The following is a 23,291-nucleotide window of genomic DNA, read 5'->3' on the forward strand; positions in this document are numbered from 1 at the left end:
TTTTTGCAAAATTTCTCAAAAAAATGGCAAGGGGTACCTCTTATGAAATTTTCGAGTTGAAAATTTTTTGAAAATTTTTTTCTCATTTTTTATTCTTTTTTTAATTTACAGGATTATTTGAGTGAAAATAAACTCATTGCAACAAATTCCCATTAAAATATATCACATTTATAAATTTTGCTACATTGGTGAAAAATGAGGAAAATTTTACATTTTCTCAAACAGGGTAAGGAACTTGGTTCCTCGAATAACTTCTAGCACAGACATCTGAGGGCATGGCCGTCCGAGAAGAAAATGTAGCCATTGGTGCCATCTATCGATCACAAGTTAAAGATTGGCGATCCGTTGGTTACCGACCGAGTTATAGTCAAAATTTGGTGCAAAAATGAGGAAAATTTCTTTTTTAACAAACAGGGTATGGAACTTGGTTCCTCGAATAACTTCTGTCACAGACATCTGAGGGCATGGCCGTCCAAGAAGAAAATGTAGCCATTGGTGCCATCTACCGACCACAGGTTAAAGATTGGCGATCCGTTGGTTACCGACCGAGTTATAGGCAAATTTGGTGCAAAAATGAGCCTTATGAAACTTTCAAATTTTTTTTAATTTTTCAATTTTTTATTATTTTTTACTCTTTTTTTTGTTTAAAGCATTATTCGAGTGAAAAGAAACTCATTGCAACCAATTGGCATTAAAATAAATCAATTTAATTTTTTTTGCAAAATTTCTCAAAAAAATGGCAAGGGGTACCCCTTATGAAATTTTCGAGTTGAAAATTTTTTGAAAATTTTTTTCTCATTTTTTACACTTTTTTTAATTTAAAGCATTATTTGAGTGAAAAGAAACTCATTGCAACCAATTGGCATTAAAATAAATCAATTTAATTTTTTTTGCAAAATTTCTCAAAAAAATGGCAAGGGGTACCCCTTATGAAATTTTCGAGTTGAAAATTTTTTGAAAATTTTTTTCTTATTTTTTATTCTTTTTTTAATTTAAAGCATTATTTGAGTGAAAAGAAACTCATTGCAAAAAATTCGCATTAAAAGAAATCAATTTATAAAATTTTGCTAAATCACTAAAGAAAGCTAAGCTATTTTTTAACACTTTATCGCAAGCAATGTGTAAGTACATAAAATAAAACATTATTTTATGAAAATGTCCCTTGCATTGCAATTACACGCTTCGGAATACTTTTGTTTATGAATAACGATCAACAAAACAAACACCGACCTCGGAAACAGAGCGTGAAGGTGTCACCAGAATCGGAACGTACCGTTTGCATTGCTTATTAGCACACACGCAAGCTCGTAACGCTTTGCGAATGTGCATCGGTTCTCTGGCCAAAATGATTGAATGCACTTCTTCACCGTTCACCGCTGGGGCTGGAAACAGACGCTGACTCGATAAAGGAAGCTCTCCCTTCTGCACTAAACATACTAGTCTGCATTTTAACGATCACTTACTAATCAATAAAAATTGACACGTACCCTTTCGGCATATCGGACGAAAAGACACCGATGTGTGGTTGTGCGCAAAATTGCATTGCTTGTGATCGATTCGCAAGGTAACAAAACAGGTCGACGATCGGAAGTCTGTTGTCTTTCTGCTTTGTTTTCCCTCCCGGGAAGTGCAGCGTGCATCAGCGTTGGATACATATTAGCTAATTCGGAACATCAGCTACCAACGGTCAATGGCATGGTAGATGTTCTTACTGTAACTGTTTGAGAAGAATTGTGGTCTGTTGTTTTTTTGTTCATCCCAAAATATACAGATCACCTCGAAACCGGCTTGGGTGAAGCTGTCCAAACAATTGTGCAGACAGTTGAGCAACAGTAAAATCACATGCCATTGTTTTCGGACATGGTTTGACATTCCTAGATGCAGAATAAATACTGAAGAATCGGATAATGTTTGCTTTGGATGTGCAGTCGTCTGTGGCAGTAACGTTTGCTTTCGTTCGAATTCGATATTCAATTTGTTTAAGCGCAAATATGATTAAGATGTAAGTTTTACTGTGTTATATCTTGCCTTTTTGTATTATATTAGGCCCGCAAGTAAGTGAAAAATGCTGGTAACTTACTTATGCACCCAATAATAATAAAAATCTGTTCAATTATTGTTCACTTTTTAGCAAACACCCGCGCAAGGACGTGTCATATATCTTCCGATGTGCATTATTTGTTCGCTTCGTGAGCCTCACGTTTGTTCTCACGTACATAAAAAAGACAAACCACCTTCTTCAGACACCATCCATTGAAGTCAATCATGTGAAGGTTACCCGAAGAGATGAGGCCGAGTCCTTGAAGTCGAAGGGATGTCTGTGGATGCTCATATTTTTGCATGTCGTCTGACGTTAATGCAAACCAACGAACCCTTTCTTGAATGGGCTCTATCGCTTCGGGAGTGCTTGCAGGAGGTTACTCGCAAGGACACGTTGTGGTGCCGCACTTGTGCTCCAGCCGAGTGACGATTCTCTCTCCGTTCATTTGATGTGGTTAGCTGAAGGTTATCGAAGTATTGCTCCGAAATTGTGATGCATTTTTTTGGAAAAGAAATTACGAACCAGGAGTGCGCAGACCTCGTGTTGGAAAATAAAAATATTTTCTTTGTTTTTTTCCCGCCTTATATGAAAATATGCAACCCCTGAGTGGGTGTATGAGGGTCATATATGGGCGAGTTAGTTCATTTCCATTTTTGTTTTACGCGGAGAAGGTGCATCGGCATTTGGAATTTGTTTTTATTATTAATATGATTGGTTCCTACCCTTTTGCTGACAGCATGACCTTCTGTCCTTCGACTTTGCATGGTTGAACCTCAAATTAAACACCACGAACGAAGCAGAAGAACCGTTCCGCGACACGACACTCTAGCTTTAGTAGGTTTTTTTATGGAGACCGGAATGATTACCAGGGACACGAACGATAACCGTTGCATGCGACAGCGAATTGGTTGAAATTGGGGACAGGGTCCTTGTAGGCATATTATTAAAGGAATTTAAAACATAATTTGTTTTAAGTTCCTTTAATTTGTACAGAAAAGGAAAATTGTTTCCTCCAGTAAAATAATTTTTAATTTCTTCTTTTCGTCGCTTATAGTGTTCTTCTTTTTCGTTTCAATCTAATCTTACAAATCGAAGACCCAGAAATATGCCAAAAAGGTCACGTAGGACAACCGTCTCTTATCGTTGCACCGATTCGCAATGTGTGGACTGCACCGATTCGCAATTGCAGTTGATTAACTGGTGCGCCGAGTAGTTGATCAGCACGGGGGCACCAAAATGAGACAATCATGTTTATTTTCCTTTCTTTTTGTTGCTCGAATGCACGTAAGAAGTTCATTGATCCTTGGATCTGGCGAGGGCGTTTGAGGCGACCACCGTGTAGATGCTTTATTGCGCTAACCTGAAGGGTATGGAATTTAACACCGCCAAGGGTGCAAGCGGAGGGGCGAAAAACAAGGAAAATTATTTTCTTTTTGTTCATTTTGTTCGTTGCTAGAAATTGAAAGTTGACGTAAAAGTGGGTGTATAAGTGCTGTGGAAGTCAAACAAGAGCAACAAACTACACCCGGGGAATGTCCTTTTGCGAGGAACCTGCCCCATGAATTGATGTGCTAAAAAGTAATTATTTTTTCTATTCATTAAATGATTTAATTAGGTTGATAAGTAGAGGTTTATTAAACATGAAACATGTTTTAAAGTTTTAAACTGAAATTAAAGCTGAATTGTACATCGCCATACATTACCGTTCCGTTGGCAAGCATGTCATGAAATGAAGTTAATTCCGGGTGACTTCATTGGAACCATCTGATTCGATTATGAATGATCCACATATTTCAATCGTTTAATTCTCTTTTACATTCTTTTAGCCACCGGGCAAAATTTTTTTTTTTTATTAACAGCGACTGACAGCATCCATTTGATCGACAGTGCTTGACGTAATGTAATGGGCATTAAAGGAAAGTTGTATAAGTTAAAATATTCTTTATCTGTTTAAGTTAATTGTATTTCTTGTATTTATTTTTAGCTTAAAGTATTAATTAAATAATTGCTTGCCACCGTTGGGAATCGATCAGTAGAGCTGCAACCAATATAACGTGGCGCACTGTACAGAAAGGGGAATTCAACACGACCGAATTGCGTCCGCACGAAACATTTTCAGGGCGATGGTCGGGAAACTGTTCGGCAAACTGTGAGGAAGATGCAAAACCATCAGCAAGAAAGCAAAAGTAAGCGATCCGCGCGCACATTCGCGTATACATTCGTGCGCACTTACACACCCATCCCTTACATCCGAACGGGTGGAAAGCGGGGCAAGGGGATGACGGGGGATGGATAGGTCAATGAACTCGAGACGAGATGGCAACTGATCACCGCGACCAACTGCTGCCAGTTCGGTCATTGAATTTAGTCAGCTCGCGCATCGTTTAAGTCGGGCGAAAGCAACACATTCTTGTACTACGCTTGCACATGCACACTGCCACTCGTTTTGTGGTAGATAAGGTACGTAGGAGGGAGGAGGTGGGTGTAAATATTACCTACTCTATCACCTTCAGTGTACACAGTGCTTAATCCGCGATAAATGATTCGCTCCTCTTTGCGTAGGAGGACGATACGGATCCATTCAATGAACTGGTACAATCAGCTTAATATCATCCTGCTCGCTAAGGTACGTTGCCCGTTTTGATCTGCTAGCTAGCCAAGAACAATGGCAGGCGGAAAGGAAAGAAGTAAAGAGCTATAAAATGGTTCGTTCAGTCGATCAGTTTAATAGGCAAACAATTGTGGATAAAAATTTGATACCGGGGTACGTTTCGTGAACCATCTGTTTTTGGTGCACGACATGGCCAGAATACAAGAATCTGTTTTATGCATCCTCATCCGTCGGAGAATCATAAAACTCGCCAAGGAATCACTATCGGTGGATAGAATTTGTTTGTTTTTTTTTTTGCTCAAACTCTTCCCATGAAATCGGTATGGAAGTGAAACGGACAAATGGCAATGGCATATACACCCTTGTAAAAATGCAAGTGTCGCTCCGATTTACCGGTGGTTTGCAATTGTTGTGCGCTCGGCAGAGCACATTGCACCATCCGCGCACGTCATAATAAAACGATAAAACCTCTAGCCGTGGTGTTCTTCGCTGCTGCTGCTGCTGCTGAGCGCCAGTAGCTGGTTCCCTTTTTTGTACTGCAAAAACTGCAATATAAAATACACATCACACATTCACACGTTTGATTGCTTGAGTGGGAGCGGGGGAGGCACGTGTAGGGTGGGTTGATGGGGAATAGCAAAAGGAAAAAGGCGCCACTTCCGCTCCAGTACTAGCAAATCGGTGGCAAAAAAAGGGCAGTGAACGGGTAATGCTCTCCGGTATGTAATTTGCATTATGAATAACTTCAATCTGAAAGGGGGGGGGGGGGGGGGGGGGTGGTGGGTGGGGGAGGACCACAACGGGTGGATAGCAAAAATATCGTTTTATTGGGTTGCAATTTTGTTGTTTTATCGTCAGCACGCTCTTTGTGATACTGAACGCAAAATTTAACGCCAGCGCGCTCACATGTTAGAGATGGAAGAGATGAATAAAAATTTGTTTTGCTAATTGTTTGGTCATTTATAGAGAGTAAATTCCGAGTACTTTTATCGCTTGATGTAAAATGTCAAAGACCGTGGCTCGAATTTAATTTAATTGAGACGCTTGAAATTGTAAATTAAAATGAATAATAGTGTAGAAAATAGAAAACAAATAAAGAAAAGGTCATTTTGCATAAATTTTATCCCTAGAACGATGTAGCCATTTTTCACCTGCAAGGATATACTACCAGGTGTCCTAAAACAATCTCACAAAACAAAACAAAATGAATGCCTCATTAGTATCGGTTGATATAAAATTAAAAAAAAGGCAGACAAAACCATCCTCAATTCGCAAGCGAGAGAATCCTTGAATACGTGTGTCGCTGAACCTTTCCATTCGGTGATTGGTCCCGACATTTAGCGCCGGCCATATCCCTCACCAGGCCTTTGACCTGGTCGTCCATTTTGTCCTTTTGCAGGTTGATTAACTGATGAGCAACCAAAAATTTAGTGTCGATTTGGTTTCGGTGTGGAGTCGTCTGCATAACAAAGCATACACACGCTCCACATGTCAGAGACTCTACCCCCTGTCTGTTGAGGGCTTTCACTTTCGGGGTGGATTGGAAAGGTGAAATGTGTCACCATGGTGATTTCATAACGATTCTTGTTTTGTGGCAAAGAGATCGATATTGATTGGAGGAAAAAGTGCAGGATATGGTGCGTTTGTAACTGTGTCCCAACAATTTCCCACTCATACAGCAGCAACAAAAACAAAAAACAGCAATAAAGCAAGCTAATAGGTTCGGTTTGCCATTACGAAATTTTCCGGCTTTTCTTTTCTTTTTTTTCTTCTTCGCAACACGCAAAAGAAGACTGTCGTCCTTCAGACTAATTTAACCTTCAGCCACAACGAAGACAGCGAACGACACGGTCAATGACACGGGTTGTATCGGGATATCAACAGGTGTGGTGCCGCTGGGCTATTAAGGAAGGTCATCGTAACGATGTTCGATAAATCGAGACAAAATATAACGCTGCAAATACATCCACCCCGTAGGAGTAACAAAACGAATACAATTCTTACCTAAATGCCCACTCAGCAGAGCGTGAAGGAGGAAAATCGGTGAACAATTTTCCACTCCGCCTGATCGTGTGCTGCGGGATACGGGATTTGGATGGTGCGATGAGAAGCGTGTGGAAACGTTTTCACCAGCGCAATGGTCTGAAGCTATTTCAGCTTCACTCAACGTATAGCTAGTTCTTTTGACTAGATACGATAAATCTTTAATGTTTTGAAGTGCTTGAAATATAAGTGGACAAGATTGGGAAAACGTTTGGAAGAACTTAAAGGAGGACGACACAGCTTCAAGGTATTCCTTTCAACATACGCTTCATCCGCTTAAATGGGTTCAAAATTTACTTTCCATTTTACAGTAACAAAGCTCCAAATTCAAATCTCACGAGGATCGATCCGTTCTCTCTAATGCTTGTATCCGGACGGCAGTCACGACGTCATTGCAACACCGCGACGAGTAAAAGGGCACAGGCCAACATGTTACCTTGAGCGTAGGGAATCCGTACAAGAGAAGAATTTGCACACTTCGTGGCGTGCCAAAAAAAAACACAAAACCAAGAAACAGATGATCATGAGCTCCAGTTTAGTTGACGACGTGAGCCAGCGGACGTGTTTGAGCGCCAGCATTCGAGAGGTGCTGGAATTTGAATAGCGTCAAAAAGAGATTGATCCACGATCATCATGTTTTTTTTTTGTTGCTGCAGAACAATCACCGAGACAACCTCTGTGTAAACAACGGTGTGGTACGCATTTCATGATCGTTATCACCATTCGTTCCCATGAAACGGTATTATCTTACCTTGAGCAACTCTCAGGGCTTGCGTCGGAACAGAGATAAACTTCACCTGTTTAGAGCCACCGCTTATCGCAGGAATCAGACGTGATTCCGTTCGTAAGCGTGTGAAGGCTAGTTGACCGTAACGATAGTGTCATCATTTTAGGCCCTTTCCTCCCCAAAAAAATGGACCAAAACTATGTCGTCGAACCTATTCTCTCTGCTACGTCGAAGGTTACATCTGGCAAAGTGACAAGTGGTAGCCTCGGAAGAGATAGCGCGTTGCTAATACTATCAAGAATCGATCTTTACATAACACCAGGTCTCGCGTAGGACAGGTCTAGCAGCAACTCCATCCCTTTTTAGTGGAATTGCCTCTTGTCCACGGCGAAAAGAGTGCATCTAGCGTATGCACCGCACAGTATTGTGCAGCTGCCAGTTCTGTGGTGTTGATCGCACATTTGTTTACACTTATCATCCTCACACACGTCCCTACCGCCTAGTTTGCCGCTAGCCAGTTCCTGGCCCGTCGGTGCGTATCAGTTCCTTCTGGTGCCCTTGGACTGCATTCGTCGTTGCGGTAGTGTGATGTATTGCGTTGTGTGTGCGTGCAAATTTGCAGAAGACACAGGCCCCGAAGGTTTTCTAGATGTCAGCGTCATCTTTCAACTAGCGCCTAGCGTACACGTGATTATATTTACAAAATGCAAGTTTGCACTTGAAGTGCAGCTCCAATACGGTCGTATTACCCGTCCACTAATGTAGCAGCTGTCAGTTCAAGGAGAAATACTCTTTCGGTGCGGTATTTGGCGACCATCCTCGGTGCTATCTTCACTGCAACCTACCTAATGCCGGGTGTCTTTAGTGTAGTGAGTATGCCGTCTAACTCTTGAGCAAAAAATTGTTTAAAATGTTGCTCAACAGTTGGAGTTGTCCGGAAGGAGTGATGAGTGTATTACGGATTCACGTTATCTGTGGTTAATAATTCGAGTTAATACTTTATGAAACTGAAGTCATTTAGTTACAGAAAAGAAGTAGATATTGCTTCTGAAGTGGAAATACTTCAGTGTATAACTTCCGGTTACCGTGTTCATTAAAATTATCATCAGCATTGCCTAAACTATTTTTAAACAACTCATCCCATTCAATATAGATACACATGGTAAATTATTAATACAACGCATAACACAACATAACAGAGCCGGGCAAAATAAAATCCCGTTGAAAGGAAGTAATAATGTTGTGTCTAAGAATTGAATGTACGCTTCTGGCAATTTATGTAGAGCAATACTCGCTTGATGTCGTCGACTGTCAAGGTGACATTGTGTGACGGGGGAGAGGGTGGCAACGAAAAGAGGAGTGCTGTGTACTTTGTGGACTCTACTTGAGCTCCGAGCATCAGTGAAAGGGTCACACGACATAGTGATGGGGTATAGAGAGGCCAATCGACTTCTTATGTAAGCGCCAATGAGTGCCTTCGCTCTGCAAGTTTGTCGAGAAGAAGTTTCCCTTCTTGGGAAGAGAATGGTTAGATAATTATAGTTGGATAGGTTTGTACGGTCTGTGCCATAAAGTTGTGGAGACAAGTACAGTTAATCTTTCTATTACAATGAAGATTCTTTTTGATGACTTCGGATATTCGAAAACATTCCATGGAGCACATTGAATTGTTGAATAGTTATTGTTTGAAATATCTTGAAATATTTTTATCACATTGAATTTTGAGGAGTTTGAGAACTGAATTCTTCGTCGTACTACGCTTAATGTTCAATGTTGCTTCAGACTATCTTTAAAATAAAATTAATATCGTGATTACTTTTATGGTACTTACTGTAAATTTGATGCTGCGAAAATTGTGCTGAAGAAGATGAGAATATTAAATTGTAAATAATTATTAGAATTCATCTTAGTAGAGCAAAATGGAACATTAAAGTTTTGTATTTAATCCTGTAAGTTTCGCACTTGAAGAGCATCTCGAATGCAACTGCATTTCTGAAACACAGCCTCAGGAACCGCATCTCCTCAGAGACACAAACATACACCATCCTCTATCTACCCCGAAACCTTCCCTATCGAATGTTCCCTTGAATCGAATGTTGCCTGCCGGTTCCTCGACGACCACGATAAACCGAAAGATAAACAAAAATCAACCCCCCGCTTGACGCACGCATACACACATTATGATCATCGTCATCATCGGTTTGTTGGAATCAGTGTGTCCACCCGAGAGATGCGCTTCTTTGTTTTTCGCACACTCGTCTCGTGAAGCGGTAAGGAAAAATTCTCACCCTCTATCCTAAAACCCCTTCGCAGAGAGTCACCCCTACACGCCGGCAAACTGAGAGTGAATGCAGAGTTGACCTCCTTTTTTGTGTTTCTTCAACAACCCGCACGATCGTTACCTTCGCTCGTACGCCACCGTACGAGCGTAACGTTCACCGTGAGGATTTCGCAGACTTTGGCTGATGGTGACTATTTTTTTTCGGCGACTGTCGCCTCACTGTGCGTTTTAGGTTCAGTGAACCTCGATCAAATTTGGCCTTCATGCTGACGCGCTTGTCATTCGGCAACTCTTCTAGCCCCGTCTAGCTCTCGGGGACCTTCGCCACATCTCCAACCGATTGCACGGACGACTTTTTTTGGAAGGCACAAAAAATGTCGAACACTTCATCGAAGAAAAAAAAACCCCAATACCTTAGTCTTCTAACGAGCCTTTCTCGAAAGGAAAAAGGTGGTATGTTGTCGACAACAGAGCTGTAACAGAGTTCTTGTGTGGGGACCCCACTCTGGACGTCAGCGAGAAGAGCGGACGTCGATAGATTGGATACGGGTTTTTGGAAGCGATGACATTGTTTGATGGCAAAATTGTGTGACTTTCAGATGACATGCGTTTGTTGTGTGTTTTTTTTTTTCGTACAACTACTGCCATTCATGAGTCGATGCGGATCATAATCATGGGTTGGTTCTTTTGTGCTGTTAACATTCACCATTCACCTTGCGATCGTTGTGATGATCGCACCCGTGCGGTGTACTAGCTGTGTTGATACGTTTGCAATCGATCAGTAGTAGCCTCTCTGTGTTTGGGTGCCTCAGTTTGCAACTTAACCTTGAGGTTGGTTTCTTCCAACGGGGGTCTCGGGCATCTCTAATGCATCGATCAAACGATCGTTGAAGTAGGCTCTTCGGGAGATCGATCGCTTGCCGACGGATGTAACCATTATAGCGTTAGCATTTGCATTTGCATTCAATGCCACCCGACATAAACACCGTTCCTCATCCGTGTGGCCGTATAGCCACATCCATATCCACCGTTCGTCGTCTTTTTCCGTTCTCTTTTTGTGGATTAGATTGACCGTGATGGAGACCCCGGGTGGCTCCAAAGTTTTCTTTTCGCTCTCTCCCTCTGTTTATCTCAGTCCACCCTCCCTCCCTTTCCATCTCACTTCAAAAGCTCGACGTCCTCGACCGTGGTCTTACCGGCGGTTGCATTGAGGCTTGTTTAGAGAATTGATAGTTGCCGCTCCCCCTTCTACTGTGGCTGCGTTTGTGTGTGCGAGTGTTGTTGTACAAGAGTAAGTCAACAAATTCTAGACCTTGACAGTAGGCCGCTTAGTGCTAAGTTAAACACCGGTGCAGCACGGTGCGAGCGGACACATTAATACTAAGTAGATCCCTACTGGCACATACTACACTTCTCCATTTGCACTTCGAGTGTTGGTTCGTTCTTGGGGACGACATTGGACATTGTGCGGAGAGTACAAGTACTAACGCGCCCAATCCTCTAATCAGCTTTGCTCTGTACCCCTTTTGAGTGTCTCATGCAGCAGTGTCCTTGGTGCAACCCTCTGTAGTAGGCATCATGTTTCCTTTCGAGGGTGTTAAACACCTCCGCGATCGTGACAGGCCTCGAGCCTCCTGTCTTAATGGTGGGCGTAAAGCACAAAAAAGAGGTCAACCCTTCCGTCATCATCTTGGAAAAAAGGGGGTGTCATATTTTAGAGGCACGGTGTACACACGCGGAGCCTTAAGACACTTACCGCGTTTCCCATTCGCATATTTCCAAGGTGACCTCCTACTCTCGTTGTGGAGTGACGGATTATTGTGCAGAAGCAGATGCGACATGGTCACACCGCTGAATGAGGATTATGTTTGGGCTGCTGCTGAGCGTTTTAGGATAGCTTCAATCGATTGCGAATGAGGTTACGGATAAGAATCGGTTGTATTTACGTTCGAGCTGATGATGTTTGTGTCACATTGACTTTTGTGCCCTTTCGGGAGCTTTTTATTGTGTGTTGTTCCCTGGTTGCATAAAAAAATCACTTTAACGAGGGGAGGGTTTGCCGTATCTTTGCTTCGCATCTAAGCGACGAGTGACGGTGTATGATGAAGAGAGGAGATTGCTTTGAAGAAGGTCAAACTTTTATGTTTTCACACTTCATTATACAGCAAGTGTTTTGAAGATAATGTTTTTTCTTTTGCTAAATACCTATTGCTGGAACTACTCGATGTCGATTGCAGTTGTGATGTTATTTTATGATGGACAATATGTCACTCTCCTATTATCCAATTATATAAATAATTGTTTCTCTATATTCTAAATTATTTGTTAAGTAATATATTTCTTTATGGTTTGGCATGAAGATTTATTACATCATAATTATATTCTTCAATAAAGAAATTTACCTTTAATGATTAGACATACAAATTCGTATAAATAATCTTTTGAAGTTCACCCATAACGAATCTTTTGACATTAGTCAAAAAAGTAAACAAACTTGCAAACTGTCAAAAGACTTGTCTTTCTGTTCGTAAAAGCTCCATCAACTTGGTGCTCGAATGCATCAATACGATGGGAAGTGATTGCAATGCGATAAAAATTTGTGCACAGACTTAATGAATCATTCTTGAGGAATTGGTTGTTTTCATGTTCTATTACAATATCAAGTCTGTGGGGGTTTTCCTCGAGACATGTTCCAATATTAATTAGACCATATTGGTTACCAATTCTGAGAACGTATTCCTTTGTGGAAACTCAGGTATTTCTATTTCGTGAGATTCGCTTATCTTGAATTTCCAAGAATATCGAAACTGCCAATATCGTTTGTACTTGAAAGTGGTTTTGTTGTTTGTTCGTATTACATTTTGAGTTGATTAATCTAATTACAATTTTCTTAAACTACAATAGTTCTCCACAATATGTCACATTTCCAATTGTTGCACTGCCAATCTTTCTGCTAATGGTGGGTGCCCGTACCATATGTGATGCACTGGACGCTGACAGCACTACTGGGGCGGCAAACCCGATGACGATGAGTTCGGTTTCAACTAAGCGAGCCCCCTTGTGCCCCTTGTGCAGTGTCAAGAACACACATCTCGGTCTCGACCGACGATACTAAGGGTGCAGTGCACTAAAAGCCGCTCGTTCCGCTGAGTAGAAGCTTGTGCAGTTTTGCAGCAACACACCACAACCGAGAGAGAGAGAGATAGAGAGCAAATTCATGTTAGATTGCTCTCCTATAAAACATTTGTATTCATACCACCCTTCATAGTGGCTGGGGAGCACGAGCATAAAAACCTCGAAACATTTGCATTTGCTTTCCTCTTCGCACACGCACGGTCATGTTTCCTGTTTCAGTTGCATGAGTGCTCGCTCTACGGCGAATCTAACCTTTGCCAATGGCTCGACGAACTCGCGAGTTTTTCGCAGGTCGGGGCCACGGCTCTCAGCAGTACCAGTAGTACCCCGGTGTCTCAGTCACTGTGCAACCGTCAGCGTCTGCGGACAGACAACAACAAGCGAGTAAAGTCTCGCCCGTTCGGTACGCTTTAACAGCCGTTTTGTTGATCGTCGCGACACTCCCACCCTTCCTTGTCCAACCTTGCTTGCTTGCGCCCCCATCTCGGTGGGTGGTCAGTGTGAGGGGAGTGGGGAAGCGCGAACAGTGAGAGCAAAACAAAACAGCATCAAAAACAAACGCCGAAACGGGTGGATGTGTTGTGGAAAATTTGGAACCATTTTAGATAAAATGCATTTATGCAGTTGCATTGTGTCCTTGTGTGTGTGTATGTGATTATTGAAGTTTAATTTTATAGAAAATAAAAATAACGGAAGGTGAGACTAATAATACGCCCAATCATATACGCGTGTTGTAGCTGTAGTGACGTGTAAATAAATAGCAAAGCATTGATAAGAACGCGCAAATTGTTGCACATTTTTTTGATGTGATTGGTTGCTTGGTGTTGGTGCTGGTGATGAGGTGTGCGTTTGTTCGCGCAAGTGCATCACCGTACGAAGGTGACAAGAGTAATCAACAAATTTTTGGGTGTGAAGAAAGCACAACATGCGTGTGTACCCTTGTCCTGTTCCGTCCCAGCTTGCACACAGTGGCAGTGGTGAATGCATTTAAGCAAATTGCACTTTACATCTTTGGGAGAAGATGTTGTGAGGCGTATGCTGCTAGTGTATTATTGTGAATATTTGTTGATATTATTCGTCTAAAGAATATAAGAATTTACAAAGGTGATTTAAGCTAAGTCTTTGTGTTTAATGATAACATTGCATTATGTGAACATTACATCAAATAAAAAAGAAAGTGTAAAAAATAATATTATAAGTTTTAAAAGTTAATACCAGCTACGTTTTGCACAAAGATCAACCAACGCTCAATCAGAAGCAGCGATTTCCGTTGTGGCAAACGAAAGTTGCACCACCGTAAGCCCACATTCTACTGGCCAGTGGCCAAATCATTAGCGCAATAGCCGTGTCCGGGCCATCTAAAGCCGCGTTCTAAAGTGGTTTGAAGAACAGAAGTCTATAGCAATATTGGAATATTCACCACCCGGTCGGTTGCGGTTTGCGGTGACGTTGAGTGCGAAGGAAAGAAAGAAGGAAAATAAGAGTGACCATAGTTGAGTCGGGGAGATCGGGGAAATAAAATAGAAGAAGGTCATAGAAATTAACTCTACTCGAAATAGAAGCGCGGAACGGAATAATCCTATCGTGCGCGCGGTCTTACAGCAATGCACTGCAACTGTTGTTGGGAGGGTTTAGTGACAGAGAAGAAAACTTTACTTCACTGATGGCCAGCACTGAGCGGCTAGTAACCAGCAGCAGCAGCAGCAGCAGCGTGCCAACACGTACTAGCTAGACATCCCCGATACAGCAGATCATTTACGAGAGACAAGAGCAAGACCACGCAGAAAGGTAGCTAATATTATGTGCAAATATTTCTTCTATGTATGAGTATAATTGTGAGCATTTTGTTGATTTTTTGAGATTATATTAATATTAGGAACTTAATTTCTATTCCTCCTTTCTCTTCTCTAAATGTCCATCAACCCTTTTCTGAGGATATCCAAGAGGGAATTTTGCCACTAAAAATTATTTCCTGTTTTTCATTATGATTTCTTTCCCCTTCTACGAAGTACGGAAAGTAATATGAATTTCAAATACCTGGAATTTTGCACAATATAAGTTCCATCCAGAAGCTGCCATTGCGTGCCTTTTCAAAGTACCAGGCTGCTCCATCGTATGTGGAAAACATGAAATCAATCTCATCCGGTACCTGTATTCATTCACTCACAAACTTCATTTACGGCAAAGCATTTTTTTTATTTCAAGTTAATTAATTTTAGTTGAGTTGTAGTTTAACTTTGCATGTACATATCACGTGTGTGTTCCAGTGTGCCACTCATGCATGGAAACTCTGACTGTAAAGAGCTCCATTGATGTAATGTGTCACAAGTTTTAATGAGAGTTTGCAATTTGTTTTTATCATGTTTGCATAGTTGTTGCGTGATTTCTAGCTTTGTTTGATTATAATTTTCACATTAAAATATGAACTGAGGTGAACGTTGGTGAAACACCAAGCGCCTCCATTTGTTGGGAAATTTATCGATATTCGCATTTAATAATTTAAAATAATTGAAGGATATTTTTTTAAACTGCTATTGACAGTAGTTTTACATTTCAATTACAACTCCGAAGCTGCTAATTTTAATTTCATCGTCAAACCGCAAACTTCGGCCACATTCGTTGAAATAAAGAAGGCATTTCTTTCAAGCTGAAACTATTTTTAGCTTCTAAGATTACAATTTTTAATGAGTTTTACTGCCTTAAGCGGTACAAAACTGATCGATGACTAACTCTTAGCAGTATGCAGCAGTAGCCTTTTCGGTGTGGGAGGGCTTGGACAAAACAATTAATGAAAGATGATTAATCATCAACCGCGTTCCATTGTGTTGTGCGACATGAAAGAAGATTGGTCATTGGTGAAGAATTTTTGCACAACGGACTATGCTTTTGGGGGTAATTTTTTGCTTAACTGTTAGCAGTAGCTGTTAGCACTCTTCGCGCTTCTTAATTAGCTAAACAAACTTATACAGTTCCGGGAGCTATGCTCTTGATTGCATGCATAATGAGCTATTTGCCGGGAGATGCAGCATCGATCTTGATTATCTTCTAATTAAGCATGAAGTGGCCTCCGGTGCTGGTTCTTTTCACGAGCCAGCCGTGCACGCGTAGGAGCGAATTGCCTGCACCTGAATGCAAAGTAACGAATGCGGAAGTGGAGAAGTTTTTCCCGATCTTTTACTTTCCGCGATTCACCATATGGCCTTCCCTACGGTTGCGGTGTAAAAAGAGCTTAATGTCAGATGGAAAATTGAAGCCAAGAGACTGTGGGAAGAGAGAGAGACGAGATGTTTTTTTTTTTTGCATTATCATGATCGGTCTCCCGTTACGGGTGAAAAAGGGCTACAATTACGCTACCTTGACAAAGAATAATAATAAAAGTTCAAACCCACCCTCCAGGGGGTGAAGGGGTGCTGGGGGAGGTGGTTTCTTCCTGTCTGTGTGTAGTGCGGAGACCACCGCGGTGCACGTACTTCGAGAGAATGACCATCGCTTGTGCTTAGTTTTTCGCTTATCGCGCTACACTGGCTGGCGATGGTGTGTTTTTTCAGTGTAGTAGTCAACAAATACTAGCTTTCTTCACTCTTCGTACCGGAACACAACGATTTTCTCGAGGGCACGATTTGACTTTACCTTCGATTAGAGGTAACGACTAGAGGCGAGACGAGATGGAGCGACTGTGTAGAAGCTAGAATCACTCGAAAGAATGACTCTGAAGGTGAGCTGAAGTGCGAATGGCACTTGATCGTGCAGCTGCCCGCTAAACCCATACAGCGATATCTTTGCAAATGTGAGCAGAAGACTGCAAAAATGCAGCCCCAGCGAATTTTATTGTTGGTTCCCTATTGAGGCGTTCCCTCGAAAATGCGGCTGCGGGACGTCGTGTGTAAAACTGTCCAGGCAAATAAGGACGTGTCGCGAGTTTAGGAATCTCATTGAATTTCCAACCCAACCAAACAAGTCTGTTCGTGTTACACAGTCGTCAGGCGGAGAGCGCAATTGTCCGGTCTTCCTTGTGGAAGTCATCACCAAACACAACACCCAGCCGGGAAACTGCACTCGATGAGTTGTCGCGTTCTATTGCGTTTCTTGCTTTTTTGTGTATGTATGTGCGCGCGCGCGATTGTTTTTTTGTTTCACAGAAACCCCCTCCGGGCGTCCACTTGTGTCCGGCTGCCGCCACGCGTTTAGAACAGCTATTTAGGCCCATATAAACACCCGACCCGTGGGTATGTGGTGTGATACGGGGGAGTGTTCGGGACGACAACTTCGGGACAACCGCTTGACCGACAGAAATGAATGTATTTTACGATGAAGATGGGAGAATCGAGATTTAAGGGAAGCTAAGGGAAGGAAAAAAAGGGGGGGGGGGGGGGTGGCGCGCGAGTCAAACACCATCACCACTGGAGGCCTCGTGACCATCGCAACGAAGGTCCCCTGCCGGCGTGTTCGATGGTTAGTACATGATGCCGCATTGCATTACGTAAGTACTTGTGCAGCGACCTTGGGCTGAACGTTTTGCTTGCGAGCGAGCTGCGAAACATGTGGCGTGAGAGGAAGCGGGGTTCGAAAAACGGGGAAAAATAAAAAAAAACCTTGGAGTTGGGTGGCGAAGAGAGGGAACGGTTCAAGTCCAGTGTCCAAGTCTGTCGTCGTTTGTTGTTACCTGTCATTAGTCAAAGCCGCCGTCACGGGGTGTACTGATTCTTGTCGTAGCGGGTATTCGATCGAGAGCACTGTACAGAATGTAACGCGAGATGGGACGCGCCGGGATAGGAGTAGGTGGATAGTACCTCACCGAGTGACCTATTTCCGACCACCCCGTGTGTGTAGTGGGTGGTGTGTTTTGCAAAGGGAACCCCACGGCACACATGGGTTTATTTGCACAAGCGTGTCCTCATGCGCTCCACCGTGTAGTGTTGCAGATGTAAAGTTGTGAAGAGGAAGCAAGACATCACCAAGAATAGACAAAACAAATCCAATCTCTGGAGAAGGAAATGTTGTTCGGTAGAACGCGACCAGGGTAGGGTGGCAGGGTGTGGGAAAGTAATGCAAGATGCATTACGAAATACGTACCGGACCTGACAGCCAGCTTGCGCACGCTCGCAATGAGTCGCAATATCACGATCGGAAGATCGAGTCTTCTCCGTTTTAGTTTTACATTACCGCGCTGAGTGGGTTTAGTCGTGTACGCACAGTAGTTACTGCTTACTGCATTTCATTCTGCTACTAGAACCGTCCTGTATACATAAGGTTATTTTGTTTATTGTGATGGCTAGTTCCGTAATTACAGGTCCGGAGCTCAGTAATTTATTGTTACTAACGCCCTCTGCTGGATGAAACGGAAACCAGTAGACAACGTCTTCAGACACTTTGTAGAATAAGAATTTTTGAGAAATACTTGTTTTACAATAATTAAGATTTCACTCAAGATTCGCATTTTATGTACTTAATATTTTGAATTCCTTTTACGCCTCAAAATGATGTCAGCAAGTTGGTTAACATCGTTTAAAGAAAGATGTTACAATTTATAGTTTATGTCACATTTGTGACACTTCTTTTTGTTCTGTTTTTGCAAAAGATGCCCTCACATTACACAGAGTCAGTCTTGAAGTCAACAACACGTGTGTGCGTTGCTTCGATTTTTTTTTTTTGCATGTGAATTCTTCAACTTCTTCCTCGTTCAGTAGTGGCTAACCTCAATTCGGCTTGCAATATGGAGTCATACGGTGCCGGTTGAGTTATGACCGGGTGACGGTAGCTATGAATAAGACCAATTCATTTCAACGACCGACGAACGTGCCTCGAACCCGATCCGTCCCAATATTCTGTAGGTCTTTGGGTCTTCCGTGCCGCAGTGTGACGCCAGCCTGCCAGCCAACATCACCACCACCGCGTTCAATGAGTTTTAAGTGGGGCAAATGAACTGCCTGCCCACCAGCTGTGTTCATCACACAAGCCCTTTTGCTCAGTGGTCGCTCTGGGCCAGCAGTTTGTTTATGCGATCGCGGGACCCGGGTGCGCAACACACGCCCAAGCCTGTTGCCATGTGTTTGTGTTCTCGTTGATGGGCGCACGCTCGGATTCAGCATCTCTTCAAATCCCAACCCACCCCACGGTCAGTCAGTTCCAAACTCGCTTATCTAAATCTGTGCCGTGCCTTTTTGCCGTATAATGGCATTTTGCGTTCGAGAGGGTTTTAGTTTTAGAGAGCATCGAACTCCGAACTGCGTTACGTATCGTTACATGGAGCTATTTATCGCTTCTGATGCTTAGTTCATTTCTCGCGAATTTCTCGTGTGTATGCATTGGTTGAGTCATCGCTAAAACAGTGCAAAAGACCTATGCCGCTGATGCGCCTGTGCTAAGTTCGCCCCCCAAAAAAAGGGGATGAGAAGGCATTCCACTAAAGAGAGCCTGATCCGATGGTACGACCGGAGTCGTGCTGTACTGCGGTCGGAAGGTGTCATTTTATCGGTTTAACTAAACTGCTTCTGCTTCCAACTCCCTTCGAGAGATCAACAGGGGGTTCGTGGAGGATCATAAAATGGACGGGAATAGGTATTTTGCGTCTTACTTGTGTTAGGATCGCATGGCAACGGAGATTCGTGTCCCGTGTGCTTACGGAGCACCGTAATATTCATGATGGATAATGGTTAAAGCTTTACGCGATCGTTTCAGAGCCAGTGTAGCAAGAAGTCATAAAGCCAACCGATAATAACGTTCTCACAGCTCTATGGTCATATATCTTAATTTGAACGAACGGTTTGCATGTTAGATAACGCATCTAAAGCTGAAGTGCTGCAGTTGTAGATAATTGCTACACTGATAGGCCCACAAGCGATCGATCTTCAAGCTTTCATCTCCAGAAAGATTGCCTTACACAGGTGCAGATAGGAATCGCTGAAAATGTTTCATCTCTCATTGTGATCTTCCTTTCACTTGGCCGTAACGCTTGGTTAATGCTATCTTGATTTTGAGATTGATAAATTGACCACGGTAAACTGTATCGCTATAATTCCGGGTGACTTCCTTATCATGTCCTCAGTGCATTTCCAGATTCGACTATTATCTATCAAAGCAGTTGCTCTTCCCCAACAAAATCTCCCATAGAATTGGTTCGTTTTGCACGGTGTAAAGCTCACAGCAAGTGCGAGACCTGGAATTTTTACACTGTACCGTGCTTACGTTTGCTCCCACAGATTACTTGACGCGTCTTAGAAGTTCAATGGCAAGATGGCGTCAGTTACACGACGCCCCAACAAGACGATTAACCACCACTGCACTGCAAAGTGGTGCTCCACAATGCATTGCGCCACAAAACACTCACACACACACACGCACACAAAATACCCGCCACGTTCGAACGAGATTGTGCCTGATCTGCTGATATTGATAAGGGTGTTGCACGCGAAAACAATGGCCATTACAAGAGAGTGCGCACACTAATATTCCGAACTGCCGCGTAGCTTCCAGGCGGCGTAACATCTTGTTGTGGGAACTGAGCTAGTTCCTATAGTAATGTTGGGTGATGTTTTCGAAGGGATACGATTATAAAAGGCAGCAAATTCTTCGAAAATATGGAGCAGCACCTACTGAGGCATTCGGATGGGAGACAGAATCCGTTTGTTTTTTTTCGCTTTGTTTGTTCCAACCAGAATTAGAAGATGCTATTTACCACGTCCATTCTCATCGTCTCACCCCGTATGCATTATTCAACGCCCTATAAAGGGCACGTGCCTTGGAAGAGAAGGTGCGCATGGATCGATCGATGGTTAATGTTCGATTTGTCTCTTCTACCTTAGACGAACCGTGCCATAACCTTATTCTAATGCGTACCCTTGGTACACACTTTTTTTTGTCTATATGCAGCAATCACTAAACTCGGCACGTTGCTCTCTTTCATGATTGCCTTTCCAGTTCCATTTGGTGCGATTGACGCGTGTGTGTGCGTTTTTTTATTTGCTGCATGACGATTATTCTAACCGAGATGCATCAGATATATACACGTAACCTTCAGCGGCAGAGCTGCATCTCGCGCAAGGGGTCGAGTTCCGTGTCGTGGCCCTCGCAGTTTTATGTAACACCCATTGAGCTTTATCACCTGACCAGAGCGGAGTGAGTAAGAGAGAAAGAGGGGAAACGTAAGAGCGCATAGAAAAAAAACCCTTCCGCAAAGTCCATAAACAGTGCTGGGCTGTACGAGATGAGTTCTGACCTTCGTCAACCTGCGGTTCTACGATCAGGTACGATCATCCAGCTTCCATTCGGTAGGAGAAAATCTTGAGCCTCTTCTTCACTACTTGAGCACCTCTCCACGCCCGAGATTAGATGAGGTTGGGGTTTTTTTTCTCATGAAATAAGGTTCAATAAGGTGTTTGCATGCGGTTATCTTAACTCGATATCGTATCGCGAAACAAAAACAAAACAAAAAAACATGGACCCCCGCTTCATACAACAATGGAGCAAGCGAAAGGGAGGTTTTTCCTGTGCATTTCTCAACACGACCGCAACTCGAGGCCACACAGCGCACAGTACCACCAAGGCGCGCGTGTGGCGGGTTGGACGAGGATCGGGAGAAGTGTACACTATTCTCACACAAGATGAGCCCTAGGGGGGAGACAAGGAACGTGTTCTTTCCTCTTGAAGAATGCATTATCGTCATTACAAATGGTTAGAACGAGTTCTCTATCGCTCTCCTACCCTTCTCAAATCTACCATCATCTCACGTGGTGTCCGGTTGAACTATGCGAGGCATCTCCCTCGAGAACGGGTTGGTAGTGGAAGTAGTAATAGCAGTAGTTGCAGCAGTAGTGACATGGGTGGTTAGTGTCTGGAGGTGGCGACCGTCGTCCGAGCCAAGTTGAACGAGATGTTTGTTCTATCACGCAAGGTTAAGTACGAAGAAAAAGATTGGAAGAAATCGTCCGGAAATGGTGACGGCGTTAGTTGCAGAAAATAGATAAAATATGGCCTCAAGTCCAAGAACTTGTTGATAGAAACCTCCAGAGCATTCAAACCCGTTCTATGGCAAAGGAATAATAAATGTTAATGTTATATTACAAAGAACGTTATTGCAGCTCTATGTAATGTACACGCATGCACTTTTCTTGAGCAAGCCCCAATGCGCAAGTTCTAACACGCTTCAAAACCATTACGGCGGACCAGGTGCGCATAGGTTAAAGGAGGATGTATTACTTTCAAGGTTAGATGCATCACTGTCGGTGTAATTGGTAAAACCCTCGGGTTGCCTGGGACACGATCGGTTCTGAGCAGTTGCACAACACACCACGGCAAGAATGGCCCCATTGGATACACGTGCAAAACCCCTCGAGCTCATATCCGGTTTCGGTGGAGACGCATGGTGCCTTTGTGTGTGTGTGAGGCTCGAGAGAGCATCGTAGGAGTAACGATGGCAAAGATTTCAAATGTCGCCGGATGACTTGAAGACTTGGTTTTAGTGTCCCCATTCGCCCGTGGTGGTGGTGGCAAACATTCCTCCTGGAACCAGTTGTCGAAAAGGTATAAATTTTAATTACCCTCACGACTGTTTACCACCGTATCAGTGAAGTGGCTGTTGGTGGTTGTGCACTTGTGTGTGCTGTGTTTCCGCATGAGTTCCACATAGCGCTAGTGGAGGAGGACTCAGCAAGTGCATGTGCATCAAATGTAGGGAATGAAATCAACTTGCACAAAAATGGGGTCGAAAGGGAGAAGAATGGTAAGCGGTATGGTAAATCATAAATAATTGATTAAACGGTGGTACGCATTCGTTTCAGGTGGTAAAGTTGATAAAAAAGCCCCAACTCCTCCATCGAGTTCCAAGACATGTGTTACACAGACAGGTTATCAATAGATCTCTTTTGGTCAGATCTAACGTTCATTTAAGGTTTAATTTGAATATAAAATAATACTAAAACCTACTTATTAGTTTCTTCATTTCATAATTCTTCAATATTTAACAAATATTCCTTTGATAACAAGATAAAGATAAAGATAAAGACAATTCGTTGCATAATGATCTAATCTTATCTAACAGGAACGTAACAATAGTGCCTTTCGCCACCATCCGTCTCATTTCCTACACATTGTTCATCTCGTATGTCGCCTTTACGGTGCTCCAAGATGGGAAAGTTCAACTGGAGGACATTGTGCCAGTTACTGACTGAGCATGTTGGAATACCATTAGAATACATGGAGTATGGTGTGGCCATTGCTGGTTTCTAAATACGCGCAACTGATCTTAATTTCCAATGAGCCCACAATCATGTGCTACCTCCATCACAATACCTATGGACAATCCTATCCAGAAATGTTAAAATTTGGGTGAATAATTTTAAACTCCGAAGACGTGCATCGAAAATCGATCGTATCGATCTGCTCCCGTAAACTTTTGTCCCAGTTTTGCCGCAGTAAATCGGGTTCGGTACACTACCGGAAATAGAATAGAGCTTTG

General features: G+C 42.8%; 1 protein-coding gene across 6 annotated transcripts in view; it reads left to right on the plus strand.

The window, feature by feature from the left end:
* LOC125767387 (serine-rich adhesin for platelets-like) overlaps positions 1-23,291 on the plus strand; it is a 39,848-nt gene that overhangs the window by 5,764 nt on the left and 10,793 nt on the right. Inside the window, exon 1 of one of the 6 annotated variants that reach the window (XM_049433910.1) lies at positions 8,267-8,291. The exons of 3 other annotated variants lie outside the window; for them this stretch is intronic. The gene's annotated coding sequence lies outside the window, so the exon portion shown is untranslated. Of the gene's footprint in view, positions 1-8,266; positions 8,292-13,143; positions 14,627-18,486; positions 22,557-23,291 lie in introns of those variants that run through there. 2 more of the 6 variants (XM_049433908.1, XM_049433909.1) reach the window with 2 other exon arrangements.

Source organism: Anopheles funestus, chromosome 3RL, assembly GCF_943734845.2.
Source record: "Anopheles funestus chromosome 3RL, idAnoFuneDA-416_04, whole genome shotgun sequence".
Taxonomy (NCBI): domain Eukaryota; kingdom Metazoa; phylum Arthropoda; class Insecta; order Diptera; family Culicidae; genus Anopheles; species Anopheles funestus.